The 24,915-nt window shown below is 52.1% G+C and overlaps 2 long non-coding RNA genes across 2 annotated transcripts in view; one reads left to right on the plus strand and one right to left on the minus strand.

Moving 5' to 3' along the window:
* LOC149324414 (uncharacterized) overlaps positions 1-16,171 on the minus strand; it is a 114,774-nt gene extending 98,603 nt beyond the window's left edge. The window contains exon 1 of the long non-coding RNA XR_016286848.1: positions 15,971-16,171. This is a non-coding gene — a long non-coding RNA (uncharacterized LOC149324414). The remainder of the gene's footprint in view (positions 1-15,970) is intronic.
* LOC149324416 (uncharacterized) overlaps positions 1-24,915 on the plus strand; it is a 168,015-nt gene that overhangs the window by 72,750 nt on the left and 70,350 nt on the right. The gene's annotated exons all lie outside the window — the stretch shown is intronic.

Consider the following 24,915-nt stretch of genomic DNA (forward strand, 5'->3'; position numbering starts at 1 on the left):
TGAAGATAGATCTCTGCAGCATGTACGGCATTTGCTAAAAAAAATAAACCTCATTTTCTTTCATGCATCTTATGCATACAGTGAAATTTTGCAGAATTTTGCTAAATTTCGCGCATTGTTTATTTTGTGTCGGAATTTGTAATTTTGCAGCGCAGAAAATTAGGGGCCTTACCCATGTGTGAATCTCACACGTCAAACCCTCAAATTCACAATAGCTGAGAGGCATGAATGCAAGCGTCTTAAGCTGAAAAAAAACATAGTAAACTATGTGTGAATACTTGTGGTGATGTCTGTAGCACAAAAACATGGATGACAAACTGATGAACACGTCTTAGCATTGTCGTTGACTTCTTTGCAATATAAACATGGCTTTAAACGTACAATATTAACCAGCCTAGGAAAACACTATTCAACTGCACGTGTGAATAAACCACTATGTAAATAAAGATCAACGGTGGTTGTGCTCCACTGAGGAATCACTATACACCACAGTCCGAAATCAATATAGCATGCTCTTCCAGCACTGACACATTGGACATTACAGATGTTCGACTTCTTCACAGATCTGCTTTTGGAAAAAAACTGCTTGTTATGTCTGAACAATTTTCTCTTAATAATCTAGCCCATTCCTAGCCTATACCCTCCGAGGGCACTTTAAAACAGAACAACCAATATGAATGAAACAAGAATTGGGTTAGGATTTGGCTATTAGCTCAACTAGTGCAGAATAAGTTTTATTCACAGATTAGAAAATGAGCCATAACATAAGAGTAGCGCAAAACCAGGACGACGGACTCTTATGTTATGTTATGCACTACTCTTATGTTATGGATCAATACCGACTTGTCCAAATTTCCACTCTGGTAGAAAATGAGACCGAAAACTCACCTTTCTATCAATGCTTTGAAGTCTAGAGCACCAGCTATGAGCAGAGCTGCATGCTTGTGAATTAAGAGCAAATTTAACTCTGTGAGGGATGCTTTTGATGTTTTTCAGATCAAAACAGCATTAGAAAGAAAGTTGCCTTAGTTGGTCTTCATTCTGCATGAGTGTCTGCTTAGGCAGGGCCATAGCAGAGTTTCAGTACGCTACTGGCATTCTATATGAAAGGTAAGCTCCTTGCAACCACCAATCTGCAAGCTAAACATACAACGCATTGCATGTTTACAGCAAACACAATGCGCTTGATTTTTAAACAAGCATTAACAAAGCCCAGAAGTCTATTTCAACATGACATGTCTACACTTAGTACTTTAGAATATCCTAATAAGTGTCTTTTGGTGCTATTGAGCAGAAAAGGCAATTTACAGAAATGTGTTAGGCCAGACAGCAAAGCAAAGATAGTTCACTGCAGATAAAGACCTTGTATCACCTCAACATCGAGCTTATGCAGCCCCAGAATAAAGCAGCCGCCCAGGAGGAATGCAAAACCTGTGCTGTGCACAACTTAAGGTGACATCATCCTAGTTCCCCAATGTAATGTTCACCTTTAACTCTTGGCTCATAAAGTTTCAGTCGTTAATGCTTTCAGGAGCAAAAACATGCCACCTAATATAACAAAGCACACACTGACCCAGTTTTCTGTTGATGTTGCTCTAGATTCCAGTACCTTATACAACTTCTCTCCTATTCCTTTTGGCTTTCCAAATTCCTAAACAACCTGGGAATTGCCGAAAGGATAGTAAGGAAACAATGACATGATGAAGCAGGGTAACTTCTGCCACTTGTATTCATGTGAATGGGACAGCAAAATAGACAAAAACAGCCAAACATGCCTTTAGCATTTAAAAACCTAAAATTGAGGGGGGCACTTTGTTGACCTAAAGTGCGGTGAGGAGGAAGCCTTAAGCTCGGTGTTGCTGCTTGTGTCACTGATGTGTGGTTAAGATGTTAAGCTTCGCCTCTGAGAGGGGAACGCAACAGCGTCTTGCAACGCTGCCAGGGAGTCCACAGAACACCATCACCGTTCTCTACGCCTTGCTCCTCAGTAAATTGGTTTTTGAGGAAGGAAATGTATCTGTCTCGCATATCTGGGTGGACACCTGAAACTGACACTGAAACTAGGCAATAAGGAGAAGGGAGGAAGATGGGAGTAAATGAAGACACCCTATTCACTAGACGCGCCTTTGTTCATTCCAAACCATCCATGGCAAAGCGGAGCGGTTAGCATGCTTGTCTCGCACTCCGCAGAACGGGGTTCGATTCCCAAACACGACCAATTTCTTACTCGGTTTTATTTATTTATCTGATCTGACTAGAGAGTTTAATTAGGGTAATTGGTTAATTAAGCAATTAACTAAACATACTCTCACTTGCTTGGAGCATCACTATACGATCCCTGTAATTGGTTGCATGCTTACTAGCCAAAGTACAATTGGCCCCGTTTGAAATTCGCGCACTTTGACGTCAGGACCATATCGACCAATTGAAAAGCGTGACATTTCTGTCGACAACTCCTGCTTACAACAATGAGGAATTAAAGGCTTCCGCCTTAAAATTTCATCTTTAAGTATTAATCATAATGATACTTGAAAGCATGTTTATGACAGGACAAAATTGGCATTATAACTCCGCCCAAAGTGGTGCTAATAGCAGAAAGGGGATGTGTGCTTGCAGGTGTATGACGAAGAATCTGAAATGGCACTCAAATTTTCAGTGAAAAAGCCGCAGATTATACAAATGAGAGATTCCAAAGCTTTGCTGTCACATGGGTGGCCATATCAGAAAATCCAGTACAAGAAAACGAAATTCAGGCACATCTCAAGCTGCTGTTTTCATAACACCGGGTTTAAGAGGATGCAAACTGATAATTTGCATGCAGTTACTTTTAAAAAACTCCTGCGCAGAATGCCCCGCAGTATGTGACCGGCATAAAAACATGGACAATAGTTCTGAAACAGCTTGGTTCCACATCTGACCATACTGGCAGCAAATAAGGGTATATGTAGGCTGGTTCAAAATACCCAATAACATGCTTGGAAAGATATTTGTTTTTATAGCTCCACTGTCGCAATAATTAGCAAAGTAAATGCACATGGTCAGTGGCTGCCACACCGTTTTTGATGAGCACTATTTGTATGCTTTCAGTGAGTCTTCCATGCTCACAGCTTCCTGGCTTTTCAGCAGATAAATTATATATTCTGAAACTTAACATAAGGTTACTTGTGCACAAGTCAGGTTCTACCCAAGAAAGTACTTGAAATCAGAATGCAGAGGTATTGAAAAAGCCACTTCAAAGTGCTCAAAGGTTCAGCACTAGACAAGTTGCATAAAAAATGCAACTGCCATTGGCATTTCAAGGGTCAAAAAGTACACATCCACACAACACCAGTTCAAATAGCTAGCGCCACTGTGACATACAGCAAAAAGTAATCTACACAATGCTAAAAATGAAATTTATCAATTGAAATGAGCACTCTTGTGCATAGGCTTAAGCCAATACACTGACAGCCCATGGTAGATGCAGTGTAACTAGTGATGATAGTACAAATTATAACAAAAACTAGCAACCACTGGCAAAAGCAATGAAGCTCCATATGTCATACCTCATTTGCCATGCTTTCTGCTGTCAGCGTACAGCACCACTCATAGATCAAACTAAAACACAACATTATCACAGGTATAATAACACTTGTATAAAAATACACCTTAATGGCTAGCACTTTGAACATTGATGAGAGGTAATATGCCTAGCTGCTCTTGAGTGCAATTGTAGATAAATGTGAAACACTATTGTGCTGAACAACCAAACTTTTGGCACGAATAGCGAAAAATTCATACACAAGCACCAATGATAAGATGCTCAAATCAAGGAAAAAAGAAAAAGGCAAAGTACAAATGCAAGAAGCAAGGGGGGGCATATATGCCCAAAGTTCAGTCTCTCAACACCATCATTCAGTATGATCAAACATACAGTACTTAATTAATTCTGTTCCCACAGGTGAGGCTTTCATGCAGCACAGTTGTTGATACAGCATTGGACACCATTTCTACTACATAAAACAGCAGCTAAAAATTAGCAGTAGGCTACTTGCCATGTTAGCTGCATCCCTTTAATTCAAGGTGAAATCAAAGGAACCTTCCTCTACAGTTATAAATTGTAGGGTCTGCTCGCGGGCAAGTCAAATCTCGCGCCGCTCACCGCGGGTAGCCTCGGACCCCTTCTTCCCGAGTGGGGGGGCGGGGGGAGCGAGGCTGGGAGAAAGCTTTATAAGGCGAGACCGGGAAGGCTCGCGCTCTCTCGCTCTTGGACCAGCCCTGCCAAAAGGACCACCTGACCCAGCTGCCACGACGACGACCGGCCCCCCTGATGTGAGAATAAACCCTTTGTACAAAGTCCTGCCTCGAGTGACTGCCTGTGCGTCCCCGCGCAGAGGAATTGCCCACAAATAATGGCGCCCAGCGTGCGGCTTTATTTAACACCTTGTGGATGATTTCTCTGCCGATTTTGGGACGTGCAGCCAGACTCGTGGCAGGCCCTCTTTGTTCGGGGCCACGCCGGACCGCTGGGGTTAAGGAGCGGGTCAGGCGGAATGTTCGCGGGGTAGCGACTTGTGTAGTGTTGTAAATTTGTTAGGGGTTTTGTGTTATTTATGTAGTTTTCGGGCGTTTTCTGTTGTGTATTTCCGTGTGTTTGTAGATAGATTGTTGTGTATATGAATGTTCTTGTAGCCATGAGCAGTTAGCCGGTGCGGCCGGACAGTTAGCGCGAACTATGCCTCCCAGAAAGGATGTTTCAGCCACGGCTTTGGATGGCGGGGCAGCCGGTAGTGAGACGGCCGACGCGGCGGCCGTAATGGGGCAGGTGACTGAGATGTTTGCCGCATTAGCCCGTCAGCTCGGTTCGGTGGCTGGCGCCAACCAGGCCGCAGCATCGGTAGCATCGGCGACAGCATCGCGCCCGCGGATAAATATGGAGGTCCCCTCCTTTTCCGGGTACACGGACGCGAAATCAGTCCACGAGTTTTTATAACAACTCGAGGACTACCAGACGGCTCTGGGCGCCCCAGATGACGTAATGCTAGGGCAGGTCCTGCCTGTAGCACTCGTCGAGAGCGCGGCGCGATGGAGGCGCTGCCAGCCGACTTTCCAGTCGATGGCGGACTTCAAAGACCGTTTCCGCGCCGAGTTCTTGCCGCCTGATTATGAGGGCCGGATGCTGGAGGAGCTCGCGTTGCGCACCCAACACCCAGAGGAAAGCCTCCTCGAGTACGTACGCGCAATGCAAGAGCTGTACAAGAGGGCAGATCCGACGGCAACCTACCGAGATCAGGTTGCGCGTGTGATCAGGCAGTGCCATCCACGCTTCAAGCCGTATCTGCGGGGCCGCAGTTTTACAAACCTCGAGGCCCTAGCGCAGGAGGCCAAGACCGTGCAGGCGGATTTACTCGCCGAACTGCGCTACCAGCCGCCCCCCAGGCCGGCCGAATCGCTAGAACCGGGATGCGCATGGGATGAAGGCCGAGAATGCGCGATGAGGGCTCGGCGCGCCGAGGTAATGGCCGTGGAAAGGCAGGCGGAACCCCCTGTTGTCCCTCGCGCGCTTGACCCGTACGCATTCGAGCAGCGGCGTCGTGCCGGCCTCACAGGCCACGCGCCGAGAGAGCGTCAGGAATGCGCGGAGAAAGGGGAGAGTCGTCCCCAACCGCTTCGTGGAACGAGGGGTCCTCCGTCCACGCGGCGGGTGAACGACCGGCTTTGCTGGAATTGCAACCAGTCCGGTCACATGGCACGCGAATGCCAAGCTAGGCGTATGCAGGGAAACGCCAGGCGCTGGCGGTGATGTCTGGTGGCACCGACCTTTCACCGTCAGCGGGAGAATTTCATGGTTGTCAAGGCGCTAGTCAGGAAAAGAACTTCCGCGCCGGCGACGGGGAGGCCTTTGTCCCGCTCGCCTGTAGAGCTCAGGGAGTCGTTCCGCGCTCAAGGCCTTTTATGCTAGTGCAGTTAGCGGGTCGATGCTACTCTGCACTCGTAGACACGGGCTCAACGCTGTCACTAGTCGGTGACGAGGTGTACGAGGCCTGCCGGATAGGTAACATCCGTGTCAGACCGGCCGAAACCCCGTTAAGCTTAGCAGCTGGGGCGGCAAAGGCAAAGGGAGCAGTGCGTCTTACGATGCGCTTTGACGGCAGAAAGCGGAGACATAGCTTCGTCTATCTGCCTGGCTTGTCGATACCAGTAATTCTGGGAAGGGATTTTCTCTCGAGCGAAGGCATTGTGCTCGACATGGGGGAGAATGGCTATCGTTACAGCCAGCTCGCCCCCCTCATTCCCTTCGAAAGCGCATCCTTGCCCGGCTGTCCTGCACAAAAGGTGGTTGTCCACACCTGTGCGACAGAAAGGCAGTTGAGCTCCCTCGAGACGCTGAGAGACGGTGGCCCGTTAGAAGCGATTATTGCGTCTTTCTCAGGACCCAGTAGTCAGCGCCGAAGGCTCGCGGAAACTTTACTCCCGTTTTCGGATTGCTTCACGGAGAAACCGGGCAGAACCGACCTGCTTCAGCACGAGATTCAGACGGGTGATACGCGCCCTTTCAGGTGTAACCCGTGGCCGTTAAGTGCGCATAAGAGGCAGCTTCTCGACTGTGCCCTTGACGAGATGATTGACACCGGTGCGGTGAGACCCTCACAAAGTCCCTGGGCGTCGCCAGTGGTTCTAGCACCGAAGAAAGATGGATCGGTCAGGCTGTGTTGATTATCGTAAGCTGAACTCACTGACGCCTACGGTTGCGTACCCTTTTCAGTCGATCGAGGCTGTGATGTACGCGTTAGGGAACGCGAGGTTCTTCACAGTCCTGGACGCAAGCAGAGGGTACCTGCAGATTGAGGTGGCCGAAGGTGACATTGAGAAAACCGCATTCACCTGCCACCGCGGGCTCTTCGAATTTACTCGGCTCCCGTTTGGTTTGTCTAACGCCCCGAGCACGTTCATGCGACTGATGGACATCGTGCTGGGCGATGCAAGGTTCAACTACGCCATGGCGTACCTCGACGACGTTGTGATATTCTCACAGTCGTTCGAGGAGCACCTCATTCACCTGAATTCCGTTCTCGATAGAATGAGACGTGCCGGTCTAACCATCAATCCAAAGAAAGTGCAGTTGGCATCGAAGAGAGTGAACCTCTTGGGCTTTGTCGTTGATGATGGCACACTGAGACCGAATGATGACAAACTGCAGGCAATCCTGAACTACCCCTGCCCCATGGATGTGAAAAGCTTGCAGAGGTTTTTGGGGATGGTTGCGTTCTACAGGCAATTCATCCCGCGCTGTTCGGAGCTTGCAAGGCCGCTGAACCTGCTGTTGCGTAAAGGCTCGAAGTGGGTCTGGGGCAAGGAACAGAGTGACGCATTTGTTGCCTTGGCTCGCGCGATAGCGAATACCGCTAGTCTGCGCCTCCCCGACCTGAACAAGCAGTTTGTCTTGCAGACAGACGCTAGTGACTACGGTGTTGGAGCTGTTTTGTTACAGGAACACGAGGGCAAACTGCGCCCTGTCGCGTTCGCTAGTCGCACGCTCACATCGGCGGAGCGGAATTACTCCGTGACCGAAAAAGAATGCCTGGCGATCATGTTCGCATTGTCGAAGTTCGACATGTACCTAGACGGAGCGGTCTTCACCGTGCAGACAGATCATCAGGCATTGTCTTGGTTAAAGAGGCTCAAGAACCCCGCAGGCAGACTCGCGAGATGGGCGCTGACGTTGCAACGTTACGCGTACGCCATCGAGTACCGCCGGGGCAGCTTGAACAAGGTGGCCGATGCTTTATCGCGCGCACCATGGAATGCTGGCGAAAGCGCTTCAGAGGCGCAGCCCAGCTTTGTAAAAAGCGGCGTCACCGCTGTTGGAGAGGAGGAGAGGGCGGACGGGAGTGTCGCGCCCGGTTTGGAGAGAGAGGAGACGGACAAAGGTCCCGCACGGTGCTGTGACGGAAGGGAAACACAGCAGCTCGTGGCGGCGACCGCTCGCCTGCCTAGGAGCGAGGCAGAAAGAAATCTGTCTTGGGGAGTAGCGGTCAGTAGAGAAGAGCTGATCGAGGCCCAGAAAGCAGACGGTCTTTGCCAGCGGGTGCTGAAGGAGCTTGCGAGCAGCGCAGCTTGCACCGGGAACGCTGAGGGCAAGTACGACGCGTATCTGCTGGGCGATGATGGCTTGCTGCTCCGCTACATCCCCCAACTTGACGAGGAAGAGGCGATAGCATCCCCTTTCCGAGTCGTGGTCCCGAGAAGGTTGCGGAAACGGTTCCTGCAGTACTTCCATGACTAAGCGCTGGCAGGCCATGGCAGCGGCAGTAAGACTTACGACAAGTTATGCCGTGTCGCGACCTGGCCAGGCATGAGAAAGGATGTGCTGGGATACGCCCGTACCTGCCCGGTATGCCAGGTAGCCAAGCCGCGGGCGGGCAAGCCCGCTGGCATGATGAAGGCGGTAGTTAGCAACTACCCGTGGCAAGTGGTCGCGTGCGATATCATGGGACCCCTCCCTCGGTCCGCGCGCGGAAATCAATTCATCCTGGTAATAACGGACCACTATTCCAAGTGGGTTGAGGTTTTCCCCCTTAGGAAGCTTGTGTCGGAACGAATTTGGGAAAAACTGTTGGAGACTTTCACTCGTTTCGGTTTCCCTTCGTACCTGATTACAGACAATGCTTCGTATTTCACAAGCAAAGTCTTTGTAGACTCCTGTCGGGCGCTTCAAATCCGCCACAGGAGAACGAGTCCCTACCACGCTCAGAGCAACATAACCGAGCGGGTGAATCGAAATCTGAAGAGCATGCTGGTCGCGACGACCGAGCAGCACAGAGATTGGGACGCGCGGCTGTCCGAACTGGCGTTCGCTACAAGGACAACCGTGAACAGGTCAGTGGGTATTACACCCGCTTACTTGAATTTTGGGAGAGAGATCGCTTTTCCGCTAGAGAATGCCCTACTCGACGCGGCGGGGCCTGCGCCCCCTCCGCTTTCGCAGTACGCGGCAAGGCTCCGGGAGCGCCTGGAGGCAGCGCAGCGAGCAGCCCGCGAAAACCTCGATGTCGCGCGCATGGAGCAGGCGGATCAGTACAACAAAGGTCGCCGTCACGTCGTTTTCAACACGGGCGACTTAGTACTCAAGAGAACGCACCCACTTAGTAACGCAGCGCGCGGTTTCGCCGCGTCGCTAGCGCACAAGTGGGCTGGGCCGTACGAAGTTACGGCACGGACTACGCCGCTCACCTACCAGTTGCGGTTGTTGACAAACGGCGAAACCGCCGGTCCGGTGCATGTCGCTGATTTGAAGGCTTTCTACCTTCGCAAGGACGATGGCTGCGAAGCGGTGGAAAATCAGAGCGATGCGGCGATCTCACCCCCGGGAGGACGAGCAGGTAGCGGTGCGGTTCGCAACCGACGCTACAACCTGAGGACCAGGTAGCACCCGTGTCTCTCGATTAATAATCACTCGCAGTGCTCTCGCCCTCTCAGTATGTCTTCTAGGAAGCTCCAGCGCACCGACGCCCGTGGCTCGGACTCCAGAAGGCAAGGCAGACCACCGTCGAACGGTGGCCGCCATCAGGGCGCGCCACCCGGCTGGCGGCAGGAGCCGCGCGAGTGGCGCAGGTTCCACGGCCGCGGTGGCCCCCACCGCCAGCCAAACCACGTGCCTAACCACTGGAGAGCACCTCCCAGTGGTGCAGGCCAACTCAAGGGCGCCAGGGATCACTAAGCGCAGGGCACCCCTCAGCGCCCAGCCGGCGCTTCGGCCGCCGAGCAGCCCAGGAGCCATCGGCCGCTTGTACAACGACGAGGAGCGGGCCGGCCTGTGCTCGCTCTGCGGCACACTTGTCGTGCACCGGCTCCGCCACGAGGCCGGTGGGTTGCATAAAGCACGCAAGGAGGCAGCGGAGAAGTCCTTGGCGGCTGCAGCACCCTCCCCCGCTGCGCCACTGCAGAGGGGCAGCCCGGAGGAGCCGGCCCTCCGCATCCTCCAGTCCAGCCGCCCAGACCTGCTGTCCCCGGCGACCGAGGAGCTTTGGAGGGCGCTGCCGGCAGGGCCCCCAGTGGAGCCAGGCGCCTCGCTCCCCCCAGGCGGCTCGTGAGGAGCCCATCCAGCTAGCGGTGAGCGGCCCCCCGGCGAGCACCCCTCCCCCCTGTGACGACCCTATGGACCCGGACCCGGAGGTCATCGAACGCCTACTGGCGGACCCCGGGACGGACGTTTGAGGGGGGGGGGAGATGTAGGGTCTGCTCGCGGGCAAGTCAAATCTCGCGCCGCTCACCGCGGGTAGCCTCGGACCCCTTCTTCCCGAGTTGGGGGGGGGGGGGGGGGGGGGCGGGGGGAGCGAGGCTGGGAGAAAGCTTTATAAGGCGAGACCGGGAAGGCTCGCGCTCTCTCGCTCTTGGACCAGCCCTGCCAAAAGGACCACCTGACCCAGCTGCCACGACGACGACCGGCCCCCCTGATGTGAGAATAAACCCTTTGTACAAAGTCCTGCCTCGAGTGACTGCCTGTGTGTCCCCGCGCAGAGGAATTGCCCACAAAATATGGTAAAAAATGCCACACAGTCTAACTGCCTCATCAGCCCTTTTATAACGGCATTTAAAAATGCCCCGATTTGATTATCAATTCAAACAGCATGCAAAACCTTGTTTTCAAAAGTTAACAAGAATACATAATACACCTCGATTCACATATTGGCACGTTACGCAGCTTCCTTCTAGCAACAGTTTAGATTTCTCCAAGTAAAGATCTAGATCTCACTAAAAGCAAGAGCAAGCAGCTGTAGTGAATGAACTTGTTTCAAGCACATGAAAATTTAAAGTGTTGTTTGCGCAAAGCTTACTAATGCTAGACAAGAAGTTCTACCTACCTTTAGTGTTTTCTCAAGTCTGCCAGGTGTAACAGTGGCTTGACTGACTCCACGTATCTTTGAAGGGTTTCTTTCAATGGAGGCACTGGCAACTTCTTCAAATCTGTCTGCTTCGACATCATAAGACCCATCTGAACAGCCGATGCAGCCAGACACTGCGAAACTTTTTTGCTGAATTCATTTACCTGAACAAAACCAAGCATGCAAAATGAATTGGTTGGTTGGTTATTGGGGTTTAACGTCTCAATTCGACTCAGGCTATGAGAGACCCCATAGTGAAGGGCTGCGGAAATTGAGGCCACTGGATGTTCATTAACGAGCACTGACATAGCACAGCACATGGGCCTGTGTGCGATGTCAGTGAATTGAAAGACAAGCAGAAAGGGGTCATACTGGAGGCTGGGCACTAAAGAAAACTGCTCAACGTCTCATCCAAATGCAAACACAAACTGGAATTCAGAAGGATGGCCTGAGGGGCGAGTTGGTGCATGATGAAATGAACGGCGGCGCAACAAGGACACTAACAAGAAAGGAACACCACTGGAATTGGAATTGCACTGGAAACTGGAATTGCACATGCAAGCTGGAATTGCACGGAAACTGGAAAGTGGAATTGCACATGCAAAGGCAGATAGGAGAGCTGTATCCAAAATAACATGATCATTTCATAATGTATGCGTTTAAAGTGAAGGGAAAACAAACTAGAAAAGTTAAATTTGCTCATTAATAAGCCGCATGATTCTCTACAAACAGTGCGGGATAAATGAGAATTCAGAGTTTTAGATGGCACCTGCTCACCATTTTTCCTCGTGCACAGGCAAGTCACTCGCGAATGAGCATTTGTTGTTGTTGTTGTTGTTGTTGTTGCTGTGCCCAAAATAAAGGCGCGCACCCACTGCGGGGGATTAGCCAGGACACAGGCGGTGACTGATTCGAAACGTTAAAAAATTGAGTAAAATTAAAAATTTTGACAGTTAATAATACAAAAAATAATAATTGTAATAATAATTATAATAATAATAATAACAACAATAAGTAAATAAATAAAAGAGAATTCAGATTTGTTAATTGAAATAAAATAACGGACACTGTGAGATCGGTGACTGAAAGACGGAACAGGGCTACACTCAACATTTTAGGAAGCTTTGGTAGCAGATAAATTTTGAACATGAGAAAGAGCTTAGGACGGCAGCAGTTTCGTGTCTGGAAGGGAAGTATGAATGGGGGGAGAGCACATTCCAGTTACTGTGCCCAAGGGAGGAAGCCCCAATAGACCGAACAACCCCAGCAGGCAGACTCAGACCGAGCTGTCGCAACGGATGCTCTGACAGGCGCCTCCGTAAAGAGGAGAGGCGGCGGCAGGTCAACAAGCAGTGATCTATCGTTTTGGGTTCAGCTCAGAGCGGGCACAATGGGGAGACTGCGCCTGCACAGTCGCCATCCTTTACTGTACCACGGGTAAAGGGGGTGCAGGAATTCGGGAGAGGAGGTCAGTGTTGATGCTGCAAATTCTTTTAAGAGCAGATACCTGCGAAACCTGGCCGCAGTAATATATGCGCTGGGCGGAAGGAGAGATACGACTGGGCCTTGAAGGGATCTCTTCGCCAGGGTATGACAGTTACCTCATTAAAATGTATTCCTCGGTGCCCAGGCACCCACACCAACCGCAACAAACCCACATGGGGCGGAATCAAGCATTTGAGTGAGCGGAGTGCTTGAGATCCTGCAGATGCGGTGAGAGATGAGCACAGGGATAAAGAATCCGTCATAATTATGAAAGAAGACAAAGAGCTATTTAACTTGGGCAATGCCAGGACTATATACTGCTAGAAACTCGGCCAGATAAATGGAAGTGTAATCGTGAAGGCGGAGTGAGTATGGCCAATCAAGGAAGAGGGAGAAAATACCAGCACCGGCCTTTCCTTCAGACTGTGAGGCGTCTGTCGCAGTTAAAGCGACAGACGACAGATGAGAGTTAAAGCGCATCAAGTAATCCTGTATTAAACCATGAAGCAAATGGGAAGGCATTAATTTTGCATGTTTTGGAATTGTAAAGATATCGTCAAAGACAACCTGAATACCTAGATGAAGAATTGGTGCACACCGGAGGGATGTCCAAAATGCGGACTTTTAAGGGGTCAGGGAGGGATTTCCCAATACATATCTGTCGAGTACAGAAACGAGACCAGCTTTCGGTGAAAAAGGGCCTTGGCTGATGAAGGAAGATCAAATTTGAAGCACGAAGCGACGTATCGCACACTTTTACCAGTCTTTGTACTGTTAAGAGCCAAAATCTTGTAGGCAATGATGAAGTACGTGCTTCCAGGTATAAGACGGAATTGGCCGCAAATTTTGGAAGGCTCAGACAGAGACACAATGCCTCCCGCTCGAAGAGAATAAGGGGGCGAAGTTTATACGCAGGCGCACCAGAGAACAAGGCACAGCCGAACTCTAAGACTGGACAGACATACATCCTATAAATCATAAGAAGCGAGTGTCTTCTCATGCCGGAACGAACGTTGCTCAGCCTGCACAGCATACCGACTGCTCGGACTCCTTTCACACTGGTTTGCTCTATATGGGCCCGCCAGGAAAGTGCAGGGCCATAAATTACTCCGAGGTATTTGATACTCTGCACTTGAGGAATTACACGGTGCCAATAAACAATACAGATATTAACTGAATAAGAGAGATCAAAAAACCAACAGAGCGCATTTATTAATCTCAGGGGACATATTAATATCCCCTCAGTCTGCATTGAACAAGCCCAGCTGTTCTCATTTTCCTCGACTTCCTCGCTTCTTGTTCTGTGGTTGGTTTGGTGTCTGCTGATGCTGGCGCCTGTAAGCAGAAACGAATCCGAACGCGTCTGTCGACACTTCTGGCGACGCGTCTGTCCACACATCTGCCGACGCGTCTGTCGGCACTCCTGCCGACGCGTCTGTCGACACTCCTGCCGACGCGTCTGTCGACACTCCTGCCGACGCGTCTGTCCACACTTCTGCCGACGCGTCTGTCGGCACTCCTGCCGACGCGTCTGTCGACACTCCTGCCGACGCGTCTGTCGGCACTGCTGCCTACGCGTCTGCTAACGACAGTATGAGGCATTAAAGGCTTTCGCCTTAAAAAAATGAGGCTCAGGCTAACTACTAGCGACGTGCAGGAGGCAGCGTACGAGGTCTGGCAGAAAAAGATAGCAGGTGGGAAAGAGGAAAGCCAACTGCGCGCGCGCGTACGCGCAATTTTTTTCGCCAGCTGGCTCGTTCGCAGGCCGCTGACTGGCCGATAGACCGACGTTCACGCAGTAGGCCGTAGGCCCTTTGCGAGGGTTTCAAGCTAGACGCGCGAAATCACCTGAACAGACGATCACGTTTTAAGGCGAAAGCCTTTAATGCCTCATGCTGTCGTTAGCAATCCTGGTCGGTAGCCGTGTCTCCGTCCGGGTCGGCAGCCGTGTCTGCGTCCGTGTCGACATATGTGTCCACGTTTTGACGGGTGTCCACCGAGATATGCGACACAGTTACAGCATAATTTCCTTTCCTCAAATACAATTTTCAGTTTCTCCATTACGGCCCCTCTTTCTCTTCCTTCTCTCACTCCCACTTCCTCCCTTCCTGTACGGTGCGGTTGGGGTGTCCACCGAGACGACAGATAATTTCCTGTCCTCAAAAAGCGTTGCGTTCAAAGGGCAAGGCATCGCGCCGAAGGAGTGGTGGCGTTCCTCCCTCCCTTTACGGTGCGGTTCGGGTGTCCACCGCGATGACAGAAAATTACTGCGCCATTTCCTTTCCGCATAAAGCGTTGCGTTCAAAGTGCAAAGCATCGCGCCGAACGGCTGGTGGCGTTCCTCCCTTCCTTTACGGTGCGGTTCGGGTGTCTACCGAGATGACAGAGAATTACTGCCCCATTTCCTTTCCTCAAAAAGCGTCGCGTTCAAAGGGCAAGGCCCCGCGCCGAACGGGTGGTGGCGTTCCGTGGAATGCCTGGCAGCGCTACAACACGCTGTCGCGTTCCACTCCTAAAGGTTATGTGTCACTAATTAGCAGTTAATTAGTATTTAGTCATTAATCAGTAATTAGTCACTAATTAGTAATTTGTCATTACTTCGTCATCGGCCCCGCCGCGGTGGCTCAGTGTTTACGGCGCTCGGCTGCTGACCCCAAAGACGCGGGTTCGATCCCGGCCGCGGCGGATGAATTTCGATGAAGGCGAAATTCTAGAAGCCCGTGTGCTGTGCGATGTCAGTGCACGTTCAAGAACCCCAGGTGGTCAAAATTTCCGGAGCCCTCATCCAGTGGTGACGTCACCAGTGTCACATAAGCAAAGTGGTGCGGAAAACGCTTTCGCCTCTAAGCACTTTAGACAGTCAAAGTGCCCCTTAATTTTTTTTTTAATGCGCTATATGCGCGTGCGTGCGACCAGGTAATGCTCCACATTTTCAAGAGCACTCAAGCGCTCTATTTGCAAGCACGGTTGGGGCGTCTGCGAGATTTTTGTCTACCCCTGAGAATGAAATAGCCTTTCTAAGTCAGTATAAAGAGTTACTGCAATGTGTAAGAAAGACACTAATTCGAGCTCTGCGTCATATGCAAACAATGGCGGCACACGCAAACAAAGGCGCAGTGCGTCATGCAGCCCATGGAGGAAAAAAAACTGAGGAGGGAGCGTCCGGCGGCAACCTTGAAGCCTCGTCTTAACAAGTAAAGATATAGCAAAAAAAAGACAGTGTGTCCCCCCGTGATAGCACCACGTGATAGCGTGCGGTAAAGTCTAGCCCCGCTGCGCGCGCGCATGCGCCGATTAGCGCGGCAGACTAACTGTAGATCAACTTCCTTGCTGTAGACGCCCGCGCCGCGAGTCGCGCATACGCGCGCACTAAAACATACCGGAATCAAAACATAAAGGACCGGCTCGGAGAGCGAAAAACTGAGGGAGAAAACGACTTTAAAACACTCGGCTTGCGAACGCTGGCCGCGTGACGTCATGCTCCCTCCTTAGTTTTTTTTCCTCCATGATGCAGCCGTACGCGCGTTCGCGGCAAATACGTGGAAGACTGCACGAAGACAATTAGCTTCGCAACAGAGAGCAAGTCAGCACGACATAAAGCCAATAAAACGTGCACTTACCCTGGTCACCCTCATTTCCGGCCATTTTGTCTGCAACCAGAAACAGCAAGAGACAGCGCGCCAACACCACACAGCAGCAAATTACCGCGCGCCGTCAGAATTTTCAAATCCAAACTGCCACTCAAGTATCTTGACATATATCATTGGCTGAAAGGTGTCACGTGCGCTTGAAACGATCCAATCAGGGTGGAGGGAAGAGACCTTCTCGGAAGATCCAAATGACGCCTGGGACCCGCAGCCATCTGTTCTCGCTTCGGCGAGCGCGGCTTCGGCCGCTTATCTGTTTTTTGAGCAGCGTCCGCTCCGGCGGACGCAGTTGTTGCTGCGACGCGCGTCTTTCCTTTCTTCCCTCTCCTTCCTCTGATATTTTAACTCTTTTCTATCTGCACGTGGCAGCGGTGGTGGCTTGGCTCGAGCCAGTAGCAGGCCCGTGCAATTTCCTTTTCATCCTTCTCTCAGCCACAACAACAACAACAACAACGGCGGTTCGGCGGCTACAGCGTTCGGCTGCCGAAGCCGAGGGCGCGGCATCAAGACCCCGCCTGGGCGACCGCGTTTAGATGGAGACGAAAAGCAGAGGACGCCCGTGTGCTGTCCGATCTTTTATGGTCCTCTGTAATTGGTCGCAGTTTTCGACTTATGTAAGCCGTGAAAAACAGGGAAACGACATGAAAAAAAATGGAGAACGCTTAAGCTTCGCTTTTAAGAGTGAAAACGCGACAGCGTCTTGCAGAGCTGCCATGGAGTACACGGAACCCCATCGCCCGCTCGGCGCGACGCCTTGCTTGGCCATTGTAAAAATAAAAAATTGTATTTTAGGAAGGGAAATGACGCAGTAACAGTCCCACTTGTCTTGGTGGACACCCGGACCGCGCATGATACAATATTTTTTCAGGCAGCCCCCGACATAGGTAGCCGGTTACCGCGATTATAGATCGGCGATTCGAATTCCTGCCGTGAGCTATAGGCTCTAACTTACACAGTAAGTTTATGCAGCACGAAACGCTGAATCGTTACACCATCCGGACCATTCTACGGCGAACGGTTGGCATAATACGATTTTTTCCGATGTGCGGTGCTGACAACTACAACTACGGCGCCGAAGGCTCTTCGGCCGAACGAGCTGTATATGCTATCTATCCCATCCATTTGCCCATCCCTACCGCTACTTCCCAGGGAAGATCAGGGGAGTTTCCCCGGGCCCGCTCCCCCGGCTATGGGTCGCTATAGTAGCTTTCCCTCATTGATTTATTTCCACCTTCGGCTGGCAAAATTACGAGGGGGTACCCAAAAGAAACCGGACTTATTTTTGTTTCAACTTATTTGTTCACATTTTCAGCACAGACCTTCAAAGTACTCTCCACTTACAATGATACGTTTGTCGAATCTTTCATTCTATTTTTCAAAACATTGTTTAAATTCATCTTTTGTGATGCTTGACAGTCCCTCCGTCGTTTTTTTCTTCACCTCAGCAACATCAGCGAAACGCTTTCCATTCACCTGTCTTTTCATTCTACGAAACAAAGAAAGTAGCACGTGGCAAGGTCGGGTGAGTATGAGGGTTGAGGAACAGAGGTCATGCCATTTTTGGTCCGAATTTGTCGTAGAGAATGTGCAATCCCTTCACCGCGCTGTCACCACCTGCCACTCTGTAACTCACCTCCTGCGGCGCGTGGTCACTCGACGCTCAGGTCTCCACGAGGCTCACGCGTGCCGAGTTGCCCACGCGCTGGCCCTCAACAAGGTCTTGTACTTTGCACCCTACGCTTCCTTCACTCAGACTCAACTTAACGCTCTCGAGACTGCTCTTGTGGGCCTCTACAAGGCAGCTCTCAACCTTCCTATCACTACCTCTACCACTAAGCTCTTTGCCACAGGCCTCTTCCATCCTCTTCGTTCTCTTCTCAGTCTCCATCGTGACTCGCAGCTTGCCCGGCTTTCCCTTACCCGTCAGGGTCAGTGGTTATTGACTCAAGCGGGTATCTCGCCCATTCCAATCTCCCCGTTTACCTCTCCTATTCCCACCCCCGCCCCCAATCTTCGTATCCTTCCCCTCCCGACCAACATGTCCCCCGTCCTGCACGCCGGACGTCGTCATGCGGCCGCACAGCACCATTCCCCTCTCTTTGATACCCAGGGTGTAGCTTACACGGATGCCTCCTTCGTGGCTCCTCGAGGTTCCTGCGGCTACGCCCTGTACCATCCACACCTCCCTGCTCCTGAAACCCACACCAGCGGGCCGTATCTACACCCTCCAGACGCATTGTCCCTCGAGGTCCTCGCCATTGCGCATGCCCTCCAGTCATTTTCCCTCCTTCCCTCTCTCCAAGAGTACACAGTCTATTCGGACTCACAAGCCGCTATACACCACATACAGAAACGCACCCTGACCCCTTCTCTCCAACAGGAGGTCGAACGAGCGGTCTCCGCACTGCAGCCTTCCATCGTTTTCCTCCGCTGGGTCCCTGGGCATTCAGGGATTGACGGCAATGAGCTGGCCCATCAGCTCGCCCGCGACACACTTTTCCGGGCACCGTTGATCCCCTGGCCCAAGCCCTCGGAGGACGGTGGGAGACTCACCCTTCGCCGCACCATAAAAGAGGTCTACCTTGAGCTCCGCCTCGACAAACGCCTTTACCCTCCCCCTCATCCATCACTCACGGTGCCGGAGTCTCGCCTTCTTCGGCACATTCAGATGAATGCAGTTATCACCCCGTCCCGCCTCTTCCTCTATCGCTATCGATCGGACCCTTCCTGTCCCAACTGCCCCTGTATCTATGCGGACCTGGCCCATTGCCTATTCTATTGCCCGGCTGCTCAGCAGTCGGGTTCCTTCCCCCCACCCTCTCTATCCATCACCACCTGGCTCGACTGGCTTGGCGCTGAAGGGGAAGAAGAACAGCGGCTTCTGGTCGCCCAGGCGGTCGAAATGCTCGGCCTGTAAATTATGGTTGATTAAAAGTCTTTTACTACTACTGTCGTAGAGACAGGGCTGTGTGAGCAGGGGCATTGCCATGCTGGAAAAACCAGTCACCCGTCTGCCACAAATCAGGCCGCTTCCACCGAACACTGTTGCCCAATCTTTTCAAAACATCCAAGCAGAAAGCCTGGCTAACTGTCTGACCCTGCGGAACAAATTCTCAATGGACGACTCCGCTCACGTCGAAAAAACAAATCAGCATTGTTTTGAGGTTTGGTTTCACCTGACGAGCTTTCTTGAGGCGAGGTGAATTTGAAGTTTTCCATTGGCATGACTGTTGCTTTGATTCAGGATTTAATTCAGGAACACTTGAGTTGTCCCCATAGCATCGTCCTTGAACGTCTTTCTGAATATTTCAAGAGTTTCCGTTCCACTTTTTCCGAGAAAAAATCAGAATTTCACTGGCGCACACTGTTCACGAAAATCAGTCATTGCAAAAACGACACTCACACAAAACAGTCGTCACTCTAAAACTCTGCCTAAACTAGTCTGACCTCCTTCAGCGACGGCACTCGGCTTACTGACTCTGAAATGTTCGTTCTATGCACTCCTAGCGGCAAAACGCGGTACCACAGAAGCTGTGCCGATTCAAAAAATTAGTGCAGTTTTTTTTGGGGTACCCCCTCGTACAATTGCGTACGGGCCATTTCGTTTATTTTGATCGGTTTACACCCGCGATACAGTAGTGGTGCGAGAGAGGCTCATTTTCTTATTCATTTAATATGCCTCGAACAACTTGATGTATATGCTAACGCGTAAAACGAAACGTTACAGCAGTTTTCCATGCCGATCGCAGCCCCGTAACACGCAGCTTAGTGAGCGGAGGAACAATTAAAAGGGCGCTGAAAGGGGCTCTAATAAAGTTGCTCTATGTCTGGGATGTTAACGCAGGCCGCTTCAAGAATATTGTCCAGCAAAATTCCTTTAATGCGCTTTGTAGATGCTATCTGTAGTCAAAATAGGAATTTCAGCGTCTTCGCGCATTTTCCCCTCCTCGCGTCACTTTTTGCACACTGGAAGGTCGCCGCTTGGGCCAGCTCCACCGCCGCTGGCGGAGCTTCCCGATTCGCCGGAGCTGCGCGACTTGAAGGATCTACCCAATAGCCGCCTCTCACCTTGTATACGCAGGTGCGAGCGACGGAGGAGGGTGCGAGCATGAAAAAGTCGCCGGGAGGGGCTCGCAAACTTTTGCGCGAGATTGTGGGTTCCCTGCTTCGTGCAGAAGCAATTAATTGACTGAGGTGCTCATGACAACACCATGCAGTGATTGAGCGAGTTGATGCGCTCTCCTCGGAAGGCGTTTCTCCTTTAAGATTTGCAGAGCTATCACGATCGACACCGCTTCCCGAGCGTGTCTCGAGGTACGGGTGGTACGAGCAGAGGGGCAATGAACTTTATTACCCGAGTGGGAGGGACTGAGCTGTTCATAACGCTGCATGTCAACCCCGCCGTATGACTGAGAGCTCATATGCGCCTGGGCGACCCAGTCCGCCCATTGGACGAGGCTCGGCTCCTAGCTGCGCAGCGCAGTCGCCCAGCTCGGGGTGTGGGTGCGGGGTTTAGATAGTAGGAAATGGAGGATGACGGGAGATATCTGCGGCCACTAGAGAAATTTTATTGCGAAAGCAATACGGCTTGCACTTTTCTGCCATCGATGGAGGTTCACCTTCGCTCCGGCGCTCTACCACGGCGCTCTACCGCGTGACGTCACGACAAGACGAGAGCTGGGGGCCCAACTCGTCTCATCGATGGAGGCTCATCCTTCGCTCCGGCGCAGCTGCCGAGTGAGGGCGCTCGCTAGACTGGGATAAAACGGGGCTGCGGCTGTGCTCCTCGCAGTGCTGTGCTATGTCGGAGGATGCGTACAAGGCGAGGCTGGAACGGTGTGCCGCGGCCAAGCGACGGCGCCATGCCGAAGAAACAGACGAAGAAAGGGAACAACGGTTGGCGAAGCAACGTGCGTATGCTGCAGAATGGCGAGCACGCCGGCTAGCTGCGGGTGTATCTACAAGTTCAGGGTCAAGTTTAAACGAGGGTAGTTTCATGGACGCTCTTAATGCCGAAGAAGAATCTATGAGTAGTGCGGAGCGATATAATCACAAGAGAAGAAAACGCCGTGCGGAAAAAACACCGGAACAGAAAGAAGAGCGGCTTGCTAAATTGGCTGAAGGCTTAGCTTGGTTAAGCCTGGCTGATTGCGAAAGCGAAAACCAATTTACCGACGAGAAAGGCGTAGAGCCGAACGGGCAATGGCGTTCGATCTGTGGACTCCCTGGCAGCGTTGCAAGACGCTGTCGCGTTCCAGGAGAAACCATCTTAGCCACACATCAGTGACACAAGCAGCAACACCGCGCTTAAGGCTTTCGCCTCACCGCACTTAGGTCAACAAATCTCCCCCCCCCCCCCCCCCGCCTGAATATTTTTTAAGCGGGAAGATTTCAATGGCGTACGTACCTGACGGCGCTTCGCTGAACTTTCCTGAATCACAGAGCTGTTAGGCGCGGCACCAGTGACTGATCGCTAATACCAACGCGGAGATGCGTCTGCGAATGGCAGCAGTGATCTAGACGAGTTCGTGGGTATAGCCTGGCACCAGGGATCCGTCGATCCGCTCTCATACAGATCGCCAATCCTATATCCGGCTGCAAGACACAGAATATGGCCCATATCAACTTGGCACACGAGGGACCCCACAGGGAGCTGTCCTCTCGCCATTACTATTTAACCTGGCCATGATGAAGCTCCCTACCCAGCTGGCAGAGGTCGCTGGTGTGCAGCACGCTCTGTATGCGGACGACATCACCCTCTCGGCAACACAACAATCGGTTGGAGACATCGAGACCAACCTGCAACAAGCGGCAGCTATTGTGGACGAATACGCTCGTCGCTGTGGTCTTGAATGCTCCCCGAGCAAATCTGAATTTGTGCACATACGCCCCAACTGAAAGTGCACAACCAAAATTGTCCTTTCCCTACTTAGCGGACCGATACCTGAGCACGAGGAGATCCGGGTACTGGGGCTTTTCATTCATCATAGGCGCAAGATAGACACTACCCTAAACAAGCTACGTAAGGTGGGGGACCAGGTGGGTCGGATGCTCCGCCGGGTGTCCAATAAAAGGGGGGGACTACGATGCAAAGATGCCCTGCGGCTGGCGAATGCATTCGTGACCAGCCGGATTTTATATTCGGCTCCCTACCTCCACCTACGCAAATGCGATGAGAATGCCTTAGAAGTAGTTCTCCACAAGATTTATAAGACAGCGCTCGACCTCCCCATAACGACGTCCAACAAGCGTCTCCTCGGTCTGGGGATGACCAACACCTTTGGCGAGTTACGAGAAGCTCATCGTAACAATCAATACTTGCGCCTAAGCAAAACACCTGCGGGGAGCCGCCTTCTGACCCGCTTACACATATCCTACCCAACACATACAGAAGAACGGGTCCGTATCCCTGAAGCCTGGCGCTTTGCACTCCAGGTGCGACCCCTTCCGAAGAACATGACTGCAGACACCCATGATGGTCGCCGTCTCGCGCGGGCGGAGGCTATTTTTCAACAATATGGCCTTAAGCCAGGTGTCTTCTATGTGGATGCGGCCGGCCCACACCATGGGGGTTGGTACACGGCGGCCGTCATCCACCAAAACACTACAGTTCAGGGCCTTACTTTCCGTGCCCCAAACATTACATTTGCGGAAGAGATCGCCATTGCACTGGCCGCCGCAGATCCAGAGACCCGAGTCATTATTACGGACTCCAGGGGCGCCTGCCGCAATATTGAGCAAGGGTATATTCCAGACCGTGCTTTCAAAATTCTTCACGCATGCGAATACACAGGGTTTCCGACCCATCGTACCATCGTGTGGGCTCCGGCTCATGCGGGTCTTGAGGGGAACGAGGCAGCCGACGCTGCCGCCCGCGCGCTTACTCACCGGGCGTCGCCTCATCCGCAGCCTGATCCGGAATTCAATTTCAATCCGGCTATCACCTTTAAAGAGATCACCTCTCTTTATCAAAATTTTCATGGTCTCTATCCCCCTCCCTGTAAAGGCCTCACCAGGGTGGAGGAGCGCTGGCTTCTCCGCCTCTATACCAATACTGTACTGTGCCCGGCAGTACTTAAGCACTTCAATTCTTCTTTCTCGGGCGCGTGCCCACACTGTGAGGAGGAGTTTTCGGACACCTACCACATGGTGTGGGCATGCCCTTCCAATCCTGCCTACCCACCCCACCTCCACCCAACTCGAGAGGACTGGGAAGCTGCCCTGCGCGGCTGCTCCGAACTCCATGCCCAACAGGCATTGGTAGCTAGAGCCCGGGCCGCTGCGGAAGCTACAGGGATCCCGGACTAGGGATCCCTCCTACTGTTTGTAAGGGGCGGGCCCTTCCGGCTCGCCCCATCGACCTCTTACTGTAAATAGGAATAAAAGTTTTCCTCCTCCTCCTCCTCCTCAGCTGGGGCAAAAAATCTCTGCATCTCCCGCAACTGAGAGTAGAGTAAGCGTGAAATGTTTACTGGCATAACACGAAACGTACGCGGACATGACGAGACGCAGGCCTGACAAGAATGTATATGTACAGGAAGGGAGGAACGCCACCACCCGTTCGGCGCGAAGCTACCGGCGCTTCTATGCCGGTCCTGTAGGAGGGCTTAGAGAGTCTCGTTAAATCTCGTTCGGTCCCGGATGTTCTCGTTTGAGTGCCCGGATGAGTGGAATTCAGTGCCCGGATGTTGGCTCTCGGTCTCGGCGTGACGTCCCCACACTGCCGACAACGGGCGCTAAAAGCATTTCATGCTTAATAATACCTGGCTGCGCTTGGTTCTGCTGGTAGTTGGACATAGATTTTGGACATTCATCATGTCGCAACAACATGCCGTCGGCCCAGAGCGGCGGTAGACATGGCGGATGCGGGCTCTGCCCTTTGAACGCAACGCTTTTTGAGGAAAGGAAATGGCGCAGTAATTCTCGATCATCGCGGTGGACACCCGAGCCGCACCGTACAGGAAGGGAGGAACGCCACCACCCGTTCGGCGCGAAGCTACCGGCGCTTCTATGCCGGTCCTGTAGGAGGGCTTAGAGAGTCTCGTTAAATCTCGTTCGGCGCCCGGATGTTCTCGTTTGAGTGCCCGGATGAGTGGAATTCAGTGCCCGGATGTTGGCTCTCGGTCTCGGCGTGACGTCCCCACACTGCCGACAACGGGAGCTAAAAGCATTTCATGCTTAATAATACCTGGCTGCGCTTGGTTCTGCTGGTAGTTGGACATGGATGTTGGACATTCATCATGTCGCAACAACATGCCGTCGGCGCAGAGCGGCGGTAGACACGGCGGATGCGGGCTGAAGAAACGGATGAAGTTGCGTTCGCAATTTCCGGGCTTAACCAAGCTAAGCCTCTGCCAATTTTTTTTTTATTGCGGCTTTGGAGTCGGTGGTAATTTGGGGCATGGGTTGGAGGAGGTGATGGCTAACGCTACCGCTGCCTCCTCGGTAATATAGGAGGAGGCAGTCACGACGGAGGCAGAGAAAGTGGGGCGGCCGGAATTGTTCGTAACCGCGAGCGCAAGGGCATTTCAGTGGCCATACTCGACGGAATCCGCTTAGGCCACCTCCTGGTTATTGCCGTAGCGATTGTGTAGAGTCTCCGCCCTTTTGTTGCGAAAGCAACACTACGCTAGTCGCTGAGCCATTTCGCGGAGCTCTGCAAAGGCCAAGCTGCGCATGCGCGAGGAACGGATGACGTCACACGGCGCACAGCTGGCGCGCTGGGGCCGCCACCGCGAGCTTTCCATCGCCTCGCCGACAGTCTCGCTATCTCTCTCTCCCTCTCTGAGGCGCAGTAGCGATTGCGCATCGCCATCTGCGTGGTTTGTGGTGTATTATTATATGGCTACGCGCAGACGTTGCTTTCGCAATCCTCCAGGTTTAACCAAAGCTAAACCACAGCCAATTTTTCTGGCGTC

The sequence above is a fragment of the Amblyomma mixtum genome, unplaced genomic scaffold (assembly GCF_055824585.1).
Source record: "Amblyomma mixtum isolate Tamu unplaced genomic scaffold, ASM5582458v1 scaffold_36, whole genome shotgun sequence".
Classification (NCBI taxonomy): Eukaryota; Metazoa; Arthropoda; class Arachnida; order Ixodida; family Ixodidae; genus Amblyomma; species Amblyomma mixtum.